At 38.4% G+C, this 21,186-nt stretch overlaps 1 long non-coding RNA gene and 1 pseudogene across 2 annotated transcripts in view; both read left to right on the top strand.

Annotated features, from left to right (window-relative positions):
• The window catches only part of LOC118012264, a 217,446-nt gene that overhangs the window by 9,282 nt on the left and 186,978 nt on the right, over positions 1-21,186 (top strand). Inside the window, exons 3-4 of one of the 2 annotated variants that reach the window (XR_004679658.1) lie at positions 11,716-11,763; positions 15,747-15,867. This is a non-coding gene — a long non-coding RNA (uncharacterized LOC118012264). The remainder of the gene's footprint in view (positions 1-11,715; positions 11,764-15,746; positions 15,868-21,186) is intronic. The other variant, XR_004679659.1, reaches the window with a different exon arrangement.
• On the top strand, positions 2,081-2,540 carry LOC118012262 (annotated as a pseudogene).

Below are 21,186 nucleotides of genomic sequence, written 5' to 3'. Positions count from 1 at the left end.
GGAAGGAAGGAAGGAAGGAAGGAAGGAAGGAAGGAAGGAAGGAAGGAAGGAAAGAAGGAAGGAAGGAAGGAAGGAAGAGGGAGGGTGGAAAGAAAGAAGGAGGGGGGGAGAAGAAGGAAGGAAGGAAGGAAAAAATAGAAAAAAAAAAAAAAAAGAAAAACAAAAACCCAGAGAGCTTGACCATGAATGCAAGGTAAAGTCTTTCTATTTTAGTGTCTGTGATGACACTTTGTACCTGCTTTTTGAACCACGGACCCCACATTTTCATTTTGTGCCGGGCCCTGCAAATTATTTAGTCTGTTCTGTGTGTCAAGGTGTATATGAGGTTGCTGAAAAGATTGGATGAGGTAAGATACAGTAAGCGTCTCACAAAGGGTCTGGTACATAGTAAGTCTTCGCTAAGTAGAAGGATTAGGAAGTAAATTGTGTGCCTTCAAAATATAAAAAGATTAGGAAGAAAATTCTGGAAGGGACAAATAATCCTACCAAAATCATGAGTGAGGAATCCTTCCATTTTGCTTTCCCTCCTCTTTCCCTATCTTTAGTATGGGTGACTATTTCTAGGGCACGGCTCGCTCCTTTGATAATAGAGATTTTGTTTTTAAGGACTCATTCCACAGGTTTTTGGTATCACTATTTGGAAAGTGATTTGCAATGCAAGAGGCCATTTCTAGAGCCATGTGAGGAAGAATGATTGGCTGAACACATCATGTGTGGTTCCAGTCCATCCAGTCACCTGAGCAGTATTTTAATATGGGTTAAAAGGTAGCCTGGGGGACGTTAGAGCTGGAAGGCCTTATAGAACCTTTACCTGAGCCCCTTCTCTCCCAAGCTGATTTGTTCTTGTTCTCTGTATGTGTGTCTGAACTTCAAAATGGAGCATCGCAAAAGCAGCATGGACCTGTTAAATGTTGTAGACTCTTAGCAAGAGAAAAAAATCATCGTAGCCTCTGGGACAGGAAAATGCCCTGTTTGTTTTTGTGTCTTAAGAATAGTAGTTTCTCAAAAAGAAGTTTACGTAGCTCACTGAGAAACATTTTCCAGAGAATTAAGTCTCTGTTTTATCTTATTTTTACCTTTGCCACTAACCCATGAGCAGTAAAACTCCAGAACCTTATAAAGTCTTATGACCAATAAAATAATTCATGAGTATAATATGTTTGGTCTGGGGAAATCTATTTTTATCCATTACATGGTACATGGAGTGCCCCGTACTTTCTTCCAAGTAACTTTTGGAGGCTATCTGGTGAAATAATTCACTATGACTAGCAGTTATTTTCTGGAGACTGCTATTGTTTTGACATGGAAAGCATTGAAAACATATGGTCTTTCATGTCTCTTGCCTTGTGCTTTCCTTAAAAATGTTTATATTTGCTTGTGGTAATATGCATTAAGTTTCATAATCCTGAACAACCTTCTGGTACGCAGATTCACTTTCAAGCCGTGCAACTGGAGAAACAGAAGTTTTTACAAAAAGATGAGATTTTCTTCTGTAGCTGTGCATTTTATACAACACAGGTGCCAAATTTTATTTTATTTTTTTTCTAATGTTCAAATTCCAAAGCAACTGCTAGGGTAAATTATCTCTGGGCCGCCTTCTCGATAGCTAACATTCTTCTAGAATCAACGTAAGTTTGGCCAGAATTTGTCAGCCTGAAAGAGATGGCAAGGTCTGTGCTCGTTTAACCTCAGAATGTGGTTTCTACACTGTTCATTGACCCTTGTGATTATGACAATAAATGTTTCCTGTACATATGGTGGAATGAGATGGCTTGATTGAAAGCTTTTCCTTGATACAAGATGACTATAAAGAGTACATTTTCTTCATACACTATGATAAATCGACTGGGCATTATTGCTAATGCTATTTCATTTATGTCCAGAATCAGTAATCTATCTTTCTCCTTAGCATTTGCCATTTTTAAGTCAAGGAAGTAAGAGGTAGTTTTAGCTGTGCTCATTAGCAATGGAAATCCAAAGCAAAATTTGAAGACATTTAAGTATACATATTTAGAAAGGAGATGGTTGGCAGAATTTCAGTAGTCTGTTTCCTGCTGGCCGCAGGTCTCGCACCGCAACCATGGTGGATGTCATGGAGTTGCCCAGGTCGCGCGTCAACGCCAGCATGCTAGCTCAGTTCATCGACCGGTCGGTCTGCTTCGTAGGGAGGCTGGAAAAGATTCATCCCACTGGAAAAATGTTTATTCTTTCAAAGGAGAAGGCAAAAATCGAACCATTGAGTTGATGGAGCCCCTTGATGAAGAAATCTCTGGAATCGTGGAAGTAGTTGGAAGAGTAACGGCCAAGGCAACCATTATGTGTGCATCATATGTCCAGTTTAAAGAAGATAACCATCCTTTTGATCTTGGACTATACAATGAAGCTGTGAAAATTACCCATGAGTTCCCTCAGTTTTTTCCTTTGGGGGTTGTGCAATATGATTGATCTTGATGAACACATTGAAGACTGTCATAGGAAGCCCCTGATATTTGAGGGGGAGACTTCTGTGATTTTTCATATTTAATTTGTTCTCCTTTTAATTTCATTTACCTAACCTTATTATATACTGCAATATCCCACTTTTGATGGAACCTGTCTGTATACTGAAAGTTAAGTGCTTATAAAGAACACTTCTGTATATGGTCAGATCAGAAGCAAGAACAAAGCAGTTGCCTTGAGTTATTTTTCTGTTTTATTAATAAAGGCTGAAATGGGAAAAAAAAAAAGAAAGGAGATGGTTTTCAGGTTTGCTAAAATTAAATCTCAATTAGAGATTGCATGCTAGTTGGTCAAGCTTTATATTTTGATTTATTTTGTTATATGCATTATAATGTAATGGACTGTATACCATCTTTTTAAGGCATATGCATACCTTTGCTTTCCTGACCTTTGTTTTCAGTTGATGGCAGGTTCAGTCTAAAATGTTTGTTGGGACTAAATTTGGAGTAGTTTTATCATACTGATGATAGATTTATACCAAACTAGAATTCCAAGGCCCATTATAAGATTGAAAAATACCTTAGCGTGTTCAGTATTGAAAGTCTGCAACTTTTCTTTTCAAAGCTCCTTTATAATATGTATATAATAAAATATTGTAGTTATGTTTTAATTTATCAATTTATTAGAATTGTGTCTCTTTTAAAGAACTTCAGCATACCAAAGAAAAATCGGAAGAGACACTCCCTTGCCCCCAAGTTTATGGCAACACCAGTTAAAATATTAGAGTAATTATAATGCCTAAAAGCTCATTTTATAATGAATGTGGTTTTCCAAAGCATATAATTTTCCGGTACTTTGGGCCAATTTTCAAAGAAAAATTATTTAATCTTTATTTGAGGTATTAGTTAAAGGAAAAACAGCTTGACTCTAAGCACTTTGGAATTCATTCAAGACTCAAATTGTTAAAAGTGATTCAATCTGTTCACCGTCTTGGGTTTTTCAGAGATTACCCACCTGTAGTAAATTGAAAAAACAGGGAAAACTGTATTGTTAGAACATTTTCCATTTGGCCCATTAAGTACTTTATGGAGATTTCTTGTCTGGAAAAGATGGGCATGGCATGCACCATTTGTTCTATTTGCTTTGAGAAGATAATAATGGCAAAAAAACAAAAACAAAAAAAACCCAAACCCTCCAATATTCTTAAAGGTGTACAGGTATTCCCCTATGGACAGCACATGAATTTTCAAGATGAAGGCACTTTGAAAGGGATTTTGACTCTATGGAAGTTACATGAGCATTGGGATGGGAGAATCAGGCCAATCCTTATTAGTATGATTAAACCGTTCTTACACAGGCTCTACCTAGAATAGAAACAAGTCATCCAGAACCTGACTGAAGTGAGGTAATGAATATAATAAGCTACGGAAGCAAGAGAAGTCAGGGTGCTGCCAAGTGGTTGAGTTTGATTAGTATTAGAATGAGAAAGCTCTGATTTTGAAGGAGGTATTCAGGAGCATCAGTATTTTCAGACCCTAAAAATTCTGACAAGTACTGTGTGACCCAAGCCAAGAGGCTGAGAGTAACTCTGTTCATCCAGTTTCATTGTGAGCATTTTATTCAAGGAAGAACCCCTAGAACTTGTGAAAGGTACCTTCCATGAAGTTGTCAGAAATAGTATAACTCTGTCTGATAAATTCTTGATATTCCGAATATATTCACTATGATCTGTTTGACATGCATTGTGATCTCTCTAAGCGGTCCTTGCCCATCTCGAGCCAATGAAATGTTTTGTGTTTTGAATGTATTTCTGTTTTAGCAGTCAGATTCAGCCAGTGGAACAGATTTCTGAGGCTGATATTGAATGGTTTCAGTTTGGAGTTTTGCAGACTGGGAACATTTTTGTAGTGAAAGCCACAATGAAACAGAGCTTTGCCCTGTGAACATATATTCAAAAATCAGTCAAACTTTGATTTAGGTCAAATATTTCAAAATAAATTCTTCAGCTTTAAAGTTATAAAAATTATTATAAAAATATTGTTGAGAAATATTTTTTTCTTACTACAAATCACCTTTTAATATATGATGATAAACAGAACTCAGTCACAAAAGAACATTCAATGTATCTTTTGAAGAAAAACAGTTCTGATGATTTTATTTTGTTTTATTTAGACCTGTCCTGGCTGAATCCAGATAATATGTGAGGAAGCTAGAGACTGGGCCCCCTAACCTGTGCTGCCCTCCCTATAACAGGGTTTGGTCAAAAACTATAACCAAGTGATTGAAACAGATTATATATCCTGATTTGAGGCACTTTTGAGTTTTATTTTGTTGAAACTCTGCACCACTGCTTCTTGCTTGAATAAGGGAATTTGACAAACCCAGCCAAGTCCAGGTAGATGCTGGCCTCTGGTGAGGAACTAGTAGGAGGCTAAGGGTCTACCTGGACTGTGTGCAGGGAGAAGCTAAACGAGGTCCTTTGTGATTCTCTTGGCCAGTTAGAAATTCTTCAAAAACAAATCTTGTTTCTAGGAAGTGATATCTAGGCTAACCTATTGAGAAGCCTTGGAAAATTGCCTTCACCCAATGGCTCCATTTTATTAGTCATTCTGGAACCTAATACTGGGGGAAATTAGCAAAAATCAAGGTTTTCTGTGAAGCAGATGAAAGAAGCTCTTTTACTCATCCCAAACATACAATTTAGAGATGTGTAAAAAAAAATGGAAGAATAACACAATATATATTAGAGAATCCATTTCTAGAGAGTGTCGTAAATTGTCAGACCTGGAAAGTTCTCAGAACTAGAAGTCATTTGGTCAAACCCCTTCACCTCCTTTTCTTATACCTTAAGTAAACTGAGGACTGGGCTGATTCAGTGACATAATTGCCAAGGCTTATTAATGTGACAAGCTACAGAAGTAGGTGGCTACATGTTATACTAAAACTTAAATTCCAATTTTCCTGCCTAATAATCTAGAGGGTATTTCTTTCCTATAGACCCTATAAAAAGACATGCCCATAACCAGCCATTACTGTACACCCTTGACACATGACATCTCCTGATTTCCTAAATTAACAAGTGAACGTTTATGCAACTTACCACATTTTAACAATATTTAACAATATTTTCAACTTTTAATAAAGTTTTTCTTGCTAAGTAAATAATTTGTACTCTCACTGGAGTATAGGTAGACTGTTCTTCAGTTGCTTTAACTTGCTTCTATATGAAATGTTCGTATTGGGGCGCCTGGGTGGCTCAGTTGGTTAAGCGACTGCCTTCGGCTCAGGTCATGATCCTGGAGTCCCTGGATCGAGTCCCGCATCGGGCTCCCTGATCGGCAGGGAGTCTGCTTCTCCCTCTGACCCTCCCCCCTCTCATGTGCTCTCTCTCAAATAAATAAATAAAATCTTTAAAAAAAAAAAAAGAAAGAAATGTTCGTATTAATCCAAGACACTAAGTCACTGCTGAATTGAACATTCCAAACTTTCAGACAACCTTTCACTAGAGCCTACTTTCATTGGCTTCTCTGCTTCTGTTTCCAGCTCTAAGGTGAAATATATTGGGGAAGAGAAGTTGGAAATGGCTTGTTTGTTCACCTATCAAGAGAGACGTGTTGAGATAAAATGCTGACACTGAGCTGGGCCCACTCAGTGGCCAATTTTCTCTTCTGTCTGAGTATTACTGACTTTTGTGAGAGGTTAAAAATGCAAAGGTCAAATTTACTAATTCAGGAGTCTACTGTATCTCTAACCTAGGGTAAGATCTTTTGACAAAATCCTTTTAATTTCTGGCAGTACTACACACAATCCACCATCTCCCCTATCTGTCACCCATCCTCTCTATTGAGTGATGTAACACGAGGTCAGTAGATACCACTGGAGATAAGTCTACCAGTCATAGACATGGAAACACATTAATAAGAACAACAACAACAAAAAAAACCAGAGGCCACCTGGAAGTTAAGAGCAGGTGTGTTGTTTCCCTGAGAATTTTGGTCCCTAACTCTGCACCAATGACTGTCAGGCTATGCTGAATCCAGAATCAGCAAAAGGTTGGCTTCGTTGTCACTGCATTTCTGGTTGTTTTTTGGCAATATTCTTATCACATGGTCTCTTTTTACAGTCTCTTTTCAATTGCTTGTTCTTTCTTCATCTCTTCCCCCATTTCAGTCAGTTGTTTCCTCCTATCTTTGCAGTATCTTGGACATGTGTCTTTTTTCCCATTGCCACTCCTGCCACTAAACTCCAACCCTCTCTACCTCTTACTTGATTGATGAATTGGCCTCTAGTTGTTTTTTTTCCACCTTGATTTTCCCTCTGCAGTTAATTTTATTTTCCTTTGGTAGACTAAGCTTCTTAAGACACAGGCCATTCATTCACTTAAATTCTCAAAAGATTTCAAAGCTTTGCCATTGGCTACCAAGTGAAGAAGAAATGCTTCCAGCTGATGTTCAATGTTTTCTTTTATGGTGGAGGTAAAAACAACTCAAATACCTATAGGCATCAGATGTATGTGAAGCAAGGTTTAAGGAAAACTTGTCTTTATTACAAATGACAAGAAGGCAGCCTAGTCATAATAATAAACGGTAACTGGCCTGTGCAGAGGCAATAGGAAGCGATAGGAACTGTGGCCATTGACGGAGTTTATTCCCTGTTCAGAGGTCTACCTCTCATCTCCACTGATATGTGGAAATGCAAGCCCAGCATTGCTGCCAGAACTTTAGATTTTTTCAAGAGAAGCTAAACATTTAGAATTTTATGTGCAACCTCCCATTTTTTAAATACTGATAGCTTACTCAAACGAAACCCTCTCTCTCTCTCTTCAGGTAAAAAAGAAAACTAAGTACCGACCAGGCCAAACAAGTCACCAGGTAGCTAAATTCAGCTCATGGTCTGAATGAGCTGTATGTAGTATACTTTTCCCCCTATATGGACTTTATGTTCCATGCCATAGCTTTTTTCCCATCATGACCTCCATGATCTTGCTTCTTTGCCTTTGTCCTTGTAGTTCATATCCCCAGGAAAGTCTTCTTCTTCTTCTTCTTTTTTTTTTTTTTTAAGATTTTATTGATTTGACAGAGAGAGACACAGCGAGAGAGGGAACACAAGCAGGGGGAGTGGGAGAGGGAGAAGGAGGCTTCCCGCCGAGCAGGGAGCCCGATGTGGGGCTTGATCCTAGGACCCTGGGATCATGACCTGAGCCGAAGGCAGACGCTTAACGACTGAGCCACCCAGGCGCCCCCCAGCAAAGTCTTCTTAACATCCAAACTATTAAAATCTTACCTATCATGGAAGCCCACCTCAAATTCTATGTCCCCCAAGACCACCTCCTCCTCCTCTCAGCCAGGCACCTTACTTTCTTACAGACCTTGAATCCTCTCTTCTGTGGCCCATTCCTTACCTCTGCCTTGCACATTAGCTGTTTCTACTTGACTCTAAGATGCATGAGGTAAGAGTGTCTCTAGAACCCCACAGTCTTTGCAAATAATACCTAACTATAGCTGAAGCTTGATGAATCTGATTTTGAATTTACCAAGAGATGGGGGAAAGAGTGTCTGTATTTGGAGATTTTTCTTTCAATTCAGAACTTTCAGCCCATCTGCTTCTTATCAAAAGAAAGTGGGTCCCTTCAGTCCTTTCCTTCCTCCCAGTGCCCAGATACCACATCCACAATGTCTGCAAAACTCACTTTTGTGGCACTAAAGGCAGCCTGGAATCTGCCTACTTTAAGGAGGAGAAGCCTCACTGTATGGAAGATCATCTGGTAGATGGACAGTGGGTCCTGGCCAGGATGATGCTCCTATTCCTTTCTCAATAAAAAGACGACGGATTTGCTCATTCTTGTTCTCACCTAGCACTCTTTTAATTCCTCTATCAGGCACCAGATAGTAGCCCTCCATCTTCAGAATTAGTGTTCTGAACCTAAACTTTCTCTGCTCTTCCAACATTGAGTTCTGCACTGCTTTTACTGAGCAGATAACAGGCAATCAGGCAGGCTGCCACAAAGCAAAGACACAACCACTGGGAACTTAGTCATGCATATTTAAAAGCACTCAGTCTGAGCACAGTTTTTATTGATGAATGATAAATGCTTTGGCATTCCTTACCACCATAGTGCAATTTAAAAATAAGCCTACCATAGTAGGCCCTTACCTTTCAGATGTAGAAAAGCCTGTGTAGAAAGCAGTACTTCTTTACAGTGCTGATGTGCTTAGGAGTATCATCATTCTTGTGCTCTTGACTAAATTGGTTGGGGGTTTTCGTTATACTCTAGGAAACTCAAGCCAAGGACATGCCCTAAACTATATTGTAGTGAGCAGAGTTATAGTTTATATCTAGCATAATAAACATCAAGAAACTATTAAAAACAGGGAGTGTTAGAATAATCACTAAACGATTCAAGGAAATCTAAAAGAAAAATGCCCATTTTCCAGCCTCCTTACACGTAATCATTAATTTGATTTCTTGTTTCCTTCTAGTATTTCTCCAAATTTGCAAATACCTTTTACCTAGTGTTAAGCATACCTGGTAAAACTTTTGCTGAACTGCTGTTTTGTTTTATGGTTAAATATTTCCTCACCTAACAAAAATGATATATTCCACTAGATTGTTGCAACTTTTAATGAAAAGTGATCTAGAGATATAATAGGAACTAAATATGTATATTCTGAGGTATTTGGTTTTCTGAGAGATTAAGAAAAATAGCATAAAATCATAAATCAAGAACAATTTCACCAACCGTAAATACAGGCTCTCTCTCCAATTGTTTATTATTTGCTGATGCTGGAAACACAATCCAGAGATGAGTTTGCAAAATAGAGATTCATATAGGAACTAAAGAAATATTGCAAGACAGATGCTGGTCCATATTCATCTTTAAATGGGTTTAACTTGTGTTTAGAAAAATTTACTCTTAAATAAAGATGGACACTCTCGCCTTATTGGCCAGTTCTGAGTCACATGTGATTCAGGAGGTTTCCTGAGAGAATTCTCTAAGGTGGAGAGACAGGGCCTTCCTCCTAGCTCGGTAGCCTTCAGTATATCGCACAGTATTGGAGTTTTATGCATTCAATTAAGTAGGTTTATGGATTATATTTTTAAATTCTAAAAAACCAAAATGGACGAGTGGCTTATAAAACAGTCCAGGAAAGGAGCAGAGGGTTGAAGGTAACGTGGGTAATACAAGCCAAGCACATTTTAACAGTGGAGAATAAGGAGAAAAAAGTATCAAGATTTATCTTGATATATTATTAAACAGTGCTCTTCATTCTCAATAGTTCCTTTCTACACTGTTTTTAAAGGCTGCCCTGCCCCATGAACATCACTGTGAAGTGGGCCCGAGCGTGGCCAGGAGCCCAAGGGCCCCCGTGGGGGAGACGAGGCAGCTGCTTTAGGGTCAGAAACGGACCCTGGAGAAGCCATGTGTTGAGGGGCCTCAGTGGAGCCCACGTGGATGGAGATTAGCTGGAGAGGAGATGGATGCTCGTCACTGCTAACCCCTCTCTCCTGCTTTGGTACGTCATAATTCTCCAGCCCCAGTGAAGAGAGAACAAGGGGAAGAAGTGAGAGAAACCTCAGCCACCTTGTGCAGCTGGGGGCCTCAAAGAGAAATTGCAGTTATTTATAGAAAAACAAGGACTGTTTTTTTTCTCTTAATACATCTGAGTGTGTAGCCTGAAAATAATACTGGGTCCATTATGCAGAGATCATTTCCAGTTCATCTTTGTTTATCTTCCTGTTTCTAGACCTCGTGATACCCAAAGTTGATATTAGTGTCACCTGGGGACCTTAAAAACCTGCCAATGCCTGTGTTCCATCCCCAGAGATTGTCATTTAAGTTGTCTGGAGTGTGGCCCTGGCTTTGCGATTTTAGAAAGATCCTAGGTGGGACCCTTGGGTGGTTCAGTGGGTTAAGCTTCTGACTCTTGATTTCGGCTCAGGTCATGATCTCAGGATTGCTAGATTGAGCCCTAAGCCCCACATGGTGAGTCGGGGGGGGGGGTGGCAGTGCACTGGGCGCTCAGCATTAGAGCCTGCTTGGCTGCTTGGGATTCTGTCTCTCTCCTCACCTTTCCCTACCCTCATGCATGTGCTCTCTCGCTCACTCTCTCTCAAAAAAAAAAAAAATTCCTAGGTGATCCTAATGTGCAGACATTGGTTTACTCTTACACAGAACGTTTCGATTTCAGACTGTGGATTTTTTTTTTTTTGAAAAGATTTATTCATTTGACAGAGCATGAGTGGGGGCGACAGGCAGAGGGAGAGAATCCTTAAGCAGACTCCTCGCTGAGTGTGGACCCCGACGCAGGGCTCCATCCCACAACCCAGGAGATCATGACCTGAGCCGAAACCAAGAGTCGGACGCTTAACTGACTGAGTCCCCCTCCCCTCCACCGGCACCCTGGTGTTTGTGGATTCTTAAAGTTCAGATTGCTGCAAGTGTTATAGATGCTTCTGTCACAGCCCATGCCTCTCCACCATCTATCTACATCTCTGTTCCTTGGGCTGCAGCCCCCAAAGGACTGTGAGCTGCCCCAGGGCAGGGGCCTTGCTGTTTTTTTGCTGGGCATTGCTCTCCAGCATCCAGCACAGTATGTGGCATGGAGAAGACACAGAATAAATATTTATTACATGGATGAAGGAATGACAGCGAGGTCTTTGTCCCTTTCTTACTCATTGTATCCCACTCCCAGCTCCTCTTGAACTAGAAAGCTCTCTGGCGAAGAGCAGATGCATCCTGAAGGATGGTTACAGGAGCAACCATGGCAGGAAACAGATGTACATGCACTCCTCAGCTGAACTTCTCGACATCACCAGTTTGGAGATTTTGATCAAATGCCAAGTCTGTTGTCATAGCCTTAGAGTTCTGAGAGGAAGAAAGTGCTGCATTTTCATTTCTGCAATTAGTCAGGCCCATTCTGTGTAGAGTGAATAATTCGATATTTAGGAATGTGTTTTGTTAGGTTGGCTCAATTCAGGGTTTTATGTCCTTATATTCTCTATATTGATCTGCCTATGATATTTTTTTGACATTTACTATGCCTCTAGATTATATATTCTTGTTCAGTTGCCAGGAATTCAGTTGATCACAATAGCAAATTTTAAACTTTACCAAGTGCAAAGCATGGTGTCTAAAGCTGTGCTTTAGCTGTAACATTTTATTCCATATGTAGGTAGTAATGATTAGAAGATGAATGCATTTCAAAAGCTTTCTTCTGGGGTATTTTTTTAAAACCATTTTGTGCCATACACTTTTCTCTCTGATTATGCCTACAGCTGGGTATGAAGGAGGTCGCTTGTTGTGAAGAGCATCGGGTGTTGTATGTAAGTGATAAATCACTAAATTCTACACCAGAAACTAATATTATACCATATGTTAACTGATGAGAATTTAAATAAAAACTTGAGGGGGAAAAGGCAATGCGGCTTTATATTTTAAAATTGGACAATGGACTTGATTCCTCTCTACCTGATCTGCACTTATCGCTAGGAACAGAGAGCTCATGGCATGCGCAGCACACAAAGATCTGCCAAATAAAGGTGATTGGCAAGAAGAAAAGCAAAGCAAATAGGCTTCTCTAGTTTGTTTTCTTTTTTATATATATATAAATCTGTTTGCTTTTTTTGCTGTCTCATTAAGTTGCCCAGACAGTTGGTGAATCTTTGAAGGCATCAACTTTACTCTCCACTGCCTGCCAAGCAGCGATCACCATAGTAGATTTTGTAAAATGTGAAAGGAAATGTTTTTCTATTCTGTACAACTCTATCTTTTGACATTTATTACAAAAAGACAAAGTAATGACATGTGGAGTGACTCTTGTAAGATACTCAGTTTGATACAAAATACAACAAGGGAAGTCTATAAAAGCAAATAACCTACTCACCACTAATCTTTTAAAGCCAGTTGCCATCTTTTCCGGACCCCAGATGCTTGGAATTAAGTTAATCATTATGCTTGGGCCAGGATATACTATCATCATTTGAACAAGCATGACCTTCTTTTATTTGTTTTAATAACATAAAGATGCCCATGAGCCTACAACCTAACCCAAGAGCCAGAATATTATGTTTCTCTTAAGTTTATATGTACACTCTTTTCTGACCCCCTTCACTTGCCTGAGAGGTAAACAATATCCCATATTTATTTATTATCCCTTTTAAAAATAGTTTTATCATATATACATAAGCAAAAAGATATGCCTAAATCTGTACAATGCATTGTTCGGTTTTGTTTACTTTTGCTTCTTCTTAATATGTATGTTTACTAAGATTCATCCTTGTATCTATAATTCATTCATTTTTAAATTATTTTATAATACAAATATATACCACACAACCATATACCAGAATTTGTCAATTTTCCTGTGAATGGACATTTGGAATTTTCAAAGCTTTTGCTGTTGTGAACTCTAGCGTAGGAGCTCTCTCATGTCGTGCCTGGTCCACACATGCAAATATTTACCTTGCATGTATGCCTTGGAAGGCACTTGCTGGCCATTGGGTATATAAATGTTTGAATCTACGAGATCTACAACTTTATAAATTATTTTCATAAAACCAAGGACATAGTTTCATTCTCTAACACTCAGCATTGTCAGACTTCTCATTTTTGCTGCATATTTTGAAAAATGATATTGCATTGTGATCTAATACACATCGTTGAGATTTTTCATGATGTGGATCAAGTTCATCTGTTTATTGGCCAAAAGTGTTGCTTGTGTATGAAATAGTTCTTCCTGACTCTTCCCCTTTTTTTTCTATTTTTTTTATTGCTGTGTATGCCTTTTATATATTCTAGATACTGTCACCTTCAGTTCTATGTGTTGCAAGTAACATCTCCCATTTTGTGACTAGTTCTGTCCCTTTCTTTCAATGTCTTTTAATTTTAATATGGCCAAATGTATCAATATCTCTCTAAGTTAAGCCACTTTGAATACAAATATGTACACACACAAGGAAAGGAGATATTTGATATATATACACAGATATAATAAATATATACATATATATAAGTATGTGTGCATATACTTCCAAATATATTTCCATTATTTTCATGATTCTAAATCTCATGATTCCAAAACAAATTTGTGGGATAGGAAATACCAAAGTTTTTATATACATTGATTGCAAGCTATTTTCTGAATTGAGAATTGAAAGAAAAAATGCATCTTAGTATTCAGTAGTATACTCTACATTTGTTATATACAAAACTCCAATTTAAAAGAATCAACTTATATATGTGTGTGTATACACACACACACAGACATGCACACACACACAATATTACTCAACCATAAAAAAGAGTGAAATTTTGCCATTTGCAGTGATGTAGATGGAACTAGAGAGTATAATGCTAAGCAAAGTAAGTCAGTCAGAGAAAGATAAATACATATGATCTCACTCATTTGTGGAATTTAAGAAACAAAACAGATGAATATGGAGGGACTGGGGGAGGGGCAAGAGGCAAACCAGAAAACAGACTCTTCACTCTAGAGAACAAACTGAGGGTTGCTGGAGGGGAGGTGGGCAGGGGATGGGCTAGTAGGTGATGGGGATTAAGGAGGGCACTTGTGATGCGCACCGGGCATTGTATGGAAGTGTTGAATCACTAAATTCTACACCTGAAACTAATATTATACTGTATGTTAACTAACTGGAATTTAAATAAAAACTTGAAAAAAAAATCCATACTTTTCTCTTTACCGCTGGCCAAAAAATTATCCATTATACACTGTGAGAATGTGTATTCTCTCTAGAGACCAAATCTCCTCATATTTATTTCACATACATATATAGGCAGATAACCACTAATGACTACCGCTGGCCAAAAAATTATCCATTATACACTGTGAGAATGTGTATTCTCTCTAGAGACCAAGTCTCCTCATATTTATTTCATATACATATATAGGCAGATAACCACTGATGACTCCAAAATGTAGGAAACCACTACATAATAATTCTTGATTCATAAAATAAATGCCATGACATAAAATCATAGCTATTATTGAGTCCTTGCTAAGTACCAGACACTATTCTAAGCACCTCACAGGTATTAATATAGTTTGCACAAACATCCTATGAGGTGGGTACCACTGTGACCATTTACACATGATAAAACTGACCGACATCAAGAAACTTGCTCCAGTTTTCCTAGAACACAGTGGAGCTAGAATGGGAAATAAAACTATCAGGACACCTTTGAAAACAAAAGAGAGCTTATTCAAACTCCCCTGGGAAAACAGGTGGAGCAGGGAATCAGGCCAGCCATGATTATGTGGCCACCTAGCCATGCAGCAGATAGAGACCAAATCTTCTCAGGGTTTTTATCACTTCGGGAACAGTGGACATAATCGATTTCCTGTGGGTCTTCTCATCCTTTAACCTGCGACAATTTTCAGCGAGTCCCTTCCTCTGCCGCCTTGAGCAGTCTTTCATGCATTTAGGCATCAACGTCAAGATGGAGCAAACCCCAGTACCTAGAGCCTCGCCAAAATGGGCCTCAAAAATTCCTTGCTGTCTTCTCCAGAAAAGCCCGAGTCTCTGCCAGAGAAGCCTTTGTGCTAAACCGGTGTGTGCCAAAGGAATTAGTTTTGGCACTGTGCTCTCTTTTAAGTAGAAACAAGTATCATGTATCCAATGTATGTAGATCCATGTATCTCCATGTAGTAGAAGAGGAAGGAAAGAAAAGCGGGGTTTCTGAAATACAGCTCAAAAGTGAGAGAGCAAGTGAAGTGAAGACCATGGGACTTCCGAGTCTTTATTTGGCTTTTCTGCTGATTTATCATAAAAATTACTGCTTAAAAAAATGCGGATGGGGAATAAATCAACATTAGTCTTCATAAAGCACCCCGAAAAGCATGATGCATAAATGGCCATCATTTACTATTTTTGTGTAAAGATAAATTAATATAAGGTTTCTCTATTAGAGTTCATTCTAAAGCAATGTGTTATATTTGTGTGTGTGTGTGTGTATTTAATCTTCTGTATATTATGATGTTTTGACATCTTAACAAAAATCTTTCTGGCTGGGGAGAGACTGCCTGCCCCTTTTGGGGCTAGCTATTTCTTCCGAGCTAGCGGGGGGCCCAGCTAGCGCATGCCTTTGATAGGCAAACCAACCAACCCCGAGCCATACATCCTTGACCTGAGTCCTACGTCCCAGGAGCAATAGTTCTCTGCCTTCATTGTCCCAGGGCCAGGTACTGAGCACCTGGAGAACCATCCTTATAGCCCAACGCCTGCTGAAATTATTCAAACCAGCCAATCCTAAACTGTTTACCTGCCCTGGCTTGCTTTTTCCACAGAACCCCGGAAAGGGCTGAGGCTCCGGCTGTGCTCTCCTGTTTTCTGCTTCCTGACCACCCTGGTGTATTTCCCTGTGGCTCAGCATGATGTGCCCTGCCGTGCCTCTGGTCTCCAGGACCTGTGAGTATAATCAGCTTTCTTTTCCCGAGTCTCTCCTCTGTCTCTTCTCGTGGCTGTCCCTGACCGACCACGTCATAAGACAATACAAAGCAGGTCAGAGCTTTGGAAATGGAAAAGCTTAAAAACCAAGTGAAAGAGGGGGAATCGGTGCAGTGCTCTGGGGTTGGGTGTCACTTGGTGCCAAGCAGCCCCAAATGTGCTTCCTAGACATTTACTCATCAGATTGTCAGCAGCTAAACCTGCCCCTAACTCCCAACTCCTTGTCTGCGTGAATGCCACGTGTGGTGGTCTGTGGATGGAGGATGACAACTGTGTGCAGTAAAGAGAGAGAATGGTATTGCCTCACAGTAATTCTTTTCGGATTGGTCCTAATTCACGTGCTCTTCACTTGTAGAGAAGCATTATCATTGAAAAGGAAAATTTAAAAACTTTCTTTTTTCTTTTATTCAATAGGTTGCTTGGTTGTGCTTTTTGATTAAATGCTTTATTGATTCAACAATATTAACCTTGTTGAGTAAAGCATCTACACATATGAGAAAAATCTGATCATTATTTTATAATGAGTTATGAGATTATATTATTATTACTATATTATTATTTGGCGTTCCCTTATTGGCTTGATGCAGAAGCCAGTGTGTTTGGCTTCACACTTGACTTCCTTTCTCTTAGCCACGTCCAGAAACACAAGCTCTTAAATTGAGCCACAGTTATTAATTATGGAGATCTCAGGCTCTTACATATAACAGGTTCTTACTAAGTGTTTGTTGAGGGAATAGAGTCCTCGATTGTTCTTGGACTATGTGATCCTATTTTATCATAATATTTTTCTGAACATTGGCATACTTGAAATTCAAATGGGAAAAGAATCTGACTTCTCCATCATAGAATGACATCTATAGGTTGTGTTTATCCTAAAGCTACTTTTTACTTAATGGTTGAGTTTTACTCAGAAGTAATACATCCTTAACCTGTTATCAATAACGTTAAAAAAATAATCTGCAGAGAAGTACACCTATCCCTATATCTTCACTTCACATGGAGTCTTGGCTACTCAGGATAGAATTCCAAGACTTTCATGTTGGTTATATATTATACATTTATCTGATTATCCACTGAGGTATTCAAGAGATTACTTAGAGACTCTCAGTGGTTTTTTTTTTTAGCTTTTTTTTTACGTGTAGTTCAAATGAAATTTTATGTGTTTAATAAAGACATGTTTTGAAATTTTAAGAGCTATACAAGTCAGGTAAAAAGCCACATTTATTAGTCCTTGGAGATCACTATAAAACTCAGACATAAAATTAATTTCTCAAGACACAAAAGATAGAACTCCCTATAGCTTTTGTCAGATGTCAAAAAACAGTGATATATTAGTCCTATGAAGTTGCTTCACCACCAGCAGGTTTTAGTTAACATTATTATGATAGTGAATGACCCTAAAGAGAGCTCCCTCCTTCATTTAAGGCTCCTTCCTAATAACCTACAGCTGTGTGAACGCCATCAGCTGTGGGAGTTTCTGATGGGCACATTAAAAGTGTTGGTATGTCACTCCATATGGTTCTTATGGGCTTCCTTTGACGACTCTTAATATTCCATCAGTCCAGCTGTCAATGGCCAATTCCTCAGCTGGGCTGATGACTTGAACAGTGACTCACCAGTCTTTAATTGTTTCTCATTGTTGCTACTAAAAAGCCAGGAGCTCTTTGTTTGCAGTGAGTACAAAATGGAGAGGCACTCCTTTCAAAATGAAGCAGCCTCGTCTCTGAGTAGGACAGGCTTCTCAAACCTCAGTAAACTTTTGTTTTACACACTGAAGTCCACTTCGTTGTGGGGATACAAAGTAATTTGGAGGAGAAATTGTTATCACTTCAGTTGCGTGAAAATGTAGTCACACATTTGCAAAAGAGGCCCCAAGTGCAGCATTGGGCCCAAGTTTAAAAAGTGATCTTGTTTTGTTGGCTTATAATGGCGGTATTTAACTTTCACACTTGTTTTCTGAAGAAAAGCAATGAACAACATAAAGAGGTAATGGCAGTTATATTGTAAAACTTTGGTTTAGAAAGAATTCATGAGATCATTACATCTTTTATTTGAGGAAAAAAGGGCATTATTGAAAAATAGCAGAAAACCCACAAATTATATACAAAATTAAACAGAATTTAAAGAGAAAAAAGGGTAAATATGTAAGGCCTAATTCTGTAATGAGGTTAAAGTTTTATTTTTTAATCTTTTCTTTTGGTACTAATACTTAATTTAGTCAGCCTTATAGAGTCTTAGCAATTTATTGCTTAAATCGTTAGAGGAAAATTTTGTGTTAGTGTTCATATGTGACCCTCATTATTGAATTTTAGACATGTGTCTTTTTTAAACTGGAAAATCCTTCTATTTTAAGAAGTTTTGTGGGAAGGAAGTAGTTTCTAGACTAGAATGATTGCCTGTGTATCTTTAGGTTTCTCTTATCTTTAAAAGTTCATTTAATTTCTCTGTTTCTGTTTACCTGCTTTCATAGCAGGCAGGAGAACACCAAATTTACTCCAGGATATGAAGAGTATCTTTATAAATGTTTATAAATACTTCTTCAATAGTTCGAAGGCCTGTGCAAGTAAGGCTGAAACAAAAATGAGGAATAATTATTTCTATTTCATTAGGTATTAGTGTCTGTGAAATATTCCTAACTCTTCAAAATCCATTAAGGCCTATTTTTATAGAAACTTGAAGCTAAAGACTCTAAGGAACATCAGTGGAACTTCATTTACCCAAAACTAATGGGCCCAGATGCAGTTGGAATTCTAAGAAAAAGACTATTGTTGCATAAGGCTCAACTCTCTTACAGCCACTTTGCTTTAATGCTCTCCTCGCATTTCTGAAGGGTCACTTATATTGTGGTAGCCACTTACTACTTCCTCTCACTACTTTGTCTTTCCTCCCATATGTCATGTCTTCATCAAGGATAGGGATGACCCAGGATTTCTTAAGGGACTTTCCTACTATACCTTGCAAACAAATGTCAGTAATTGGCTCATCAAATCTTTTCTTACATGGTGGAAGAAATGTATTAATTGTTCTTTAAAATGCTCTCTTGAAGTTGGAAAGCAAGTGGGAAAAAGATGCTTTATCACTTATTAAACTGGTTCCTACAATGTGTTGACTTATTTAAAATATATCTTAGATAATACGATGCTAACAAGTGCCAGAATGAGGATAGAAGAGTAACATTTGAAATGTGATAATTAATATTGGAAACAGTACTTAAGTGTAAAATACAGAGACCATATATGTGTCTGTGTGCTTGTGTGTGTGTGTGTATACACATACATACATACACACAACAGTCTCATTTCTTTTTTTTTATTTAAAATGCTTTTTTTTCTTTAAGATTTTATTTATTTGCGAGAGAGAATGAGAGACAGAGAGCATGAGAGGGAGGAGGGTCAGAGGGAGAAGCAGACTCCCTGCCGAGCAGGGAGCCCGATGCGGGACTCGATCCCGGGACTCCAGGATCATGACCTGAGCCAAAGGCAGTCACTTAACCAACTGAGCCACCCAGGCGCCCAACAGTCTCATTTCTTAAATTCTTTAATCAGGATTTAGTTATAAGCCTCTCTGTGGTTTTATTTCACAAAACATTGAAAAATAAGAGAAAGAAGGAAAAGAATGAAAAAGCACAAGATGAAAATAGGAAAGCTGTCTAGCACAATAATTTATTATTTTTTATATGATAGTATTGGGTCTGTTTTATCCGCAGTTGGAATGAAATTATGGCAAAGCCAGTGACCACCTCCCTCCTATCCACATGTTCCCTAACATGTTCTAGTGGAGGACATGCAATAAGGGAGTCTCTTACTTCTTTGGATCAGTGACTTTGGTTATAAAAATGAGGCCCTCTAGAAAAACTGAGGAGATGAGCAACAGGAAAACTATTTTGCAATAAAAAATAAACCCGGATTTTGGGAGCTGAGGGAAGCTGGACATGCAGTCATTGAAAAAATGACTGAGGTACTGGAACAGCTGGACATGAACATGCAGAAAAAGGAGTCTAGACACTGACCTTCCATCCTTCACAGACATGAACTCAAAATGGATCCTAGACCTAAATGTAAAATGTAAAACTATAAAACTCCTAGGAGATGCTATAGGAGAAAATCTATACAGCCTTGAGTGTGGTGATGACTTTTTTGGATACAACACCAAAGGCAGGATCCATAAAAAAAAAAAGTAATTGATAAACTGGGCTTCATTAAAATAAAAAACTTCTCTGCAAGAGACAATGTCAAGAGAGCGAGAAGAGAGACTAGGAGAAAATATTTGCAAAGACATATCTCATAAAGGACTGGTATCCACAGTATATAAAGAACTCTTAAAACTCAACAGTAAGAAAATAAACAACCCAATTAAAAAATGAGCAAGGGACCTGAACAGACAATGCACCGAAGAAGACCTACAGATGGCAAATATGCATACAGATGTTCAACATCCTATGTCATTAGGGAATTAGAAATTAAAACAACAATGGGATACTACTATATACCTATTAGAATGGCCAAAATTCAAAACACTGACACCACCAAATGCTGACCAGAATGTGGAGCAAACAGGAACTCTCATTCATTGCTGGTGGGAATGTGGAATGGTACAGCCACTTTGGAAGACCGTTTGGCGGTTTCTTACAAAACTAAACATATTCTTACCATATGATCTAGCAGTTATGCTCCTTTGTATTTACCTTAATGAGCTAAAAACCCATGTCCACACAAAAGTCTGTACAATGATGTTTATAGCAGCTTTATTCATAATGACCCAAATCTGGAAGCAACCATGTTGTCCTTTGGGAGGTGAATGGATAAATAAACTGTGGGAAACCCAGACAGTGGAATATTCTTCAGTGCTAAAAAGAAATGAGCTATCAAGCCATGAAACAACATGGAGGAACCTTAAATTTATATTACCAGGTGAAAAAAATCAAACTGAAAGGCTACATACTGTATGATTTCAACTATATGACATTCTGGAACAGACAAAACTATGGAAACGGTAAAAAGATCAGTGGTTTCCAAGGGTTAGGGGGAGGGAGGGACAAATCAGCAGAGTACTGAGGAGTTTTAGGACAGTGAAACTCTTCAGTGTGATAATACAGTGGTGGATACATGTTCATTATGCATTTGTAAAAATCCATAGAATGTATAACACCAAGACTGAACCCTAATGTAAATTATGGATTTGGAGTAGATAATGGTGTGTCATTGTAGGTTCATTGATTTTTTTTTAAAGATTTATTTATTTATTTATTTATTTATTTATTTATTTATTTATTTATTTATT

This window comes from Mirounga leonina, unplaced genomic scaffold, assembly GCF_011800145.1.
Source record: "Mirounga leonina isolate KUSES-001 unplaced genomic scaffold, KU_Mleo_1.0 Mir_151, whole genome shotgun sequence".
In the NCBI taxonomy this organism is placed as follows: domain Eukaryota; kingdom Metazoa; phylum Chordata; class Mammalia; order Carnivora; family Phocidae; genus Mirounga; species Mirounga leonina.
The sequence above is the reverse complement of the archived record's forward strand: the minus strand, read 5'-3'. Positions and strand labels throughout refer to the sequence as shown.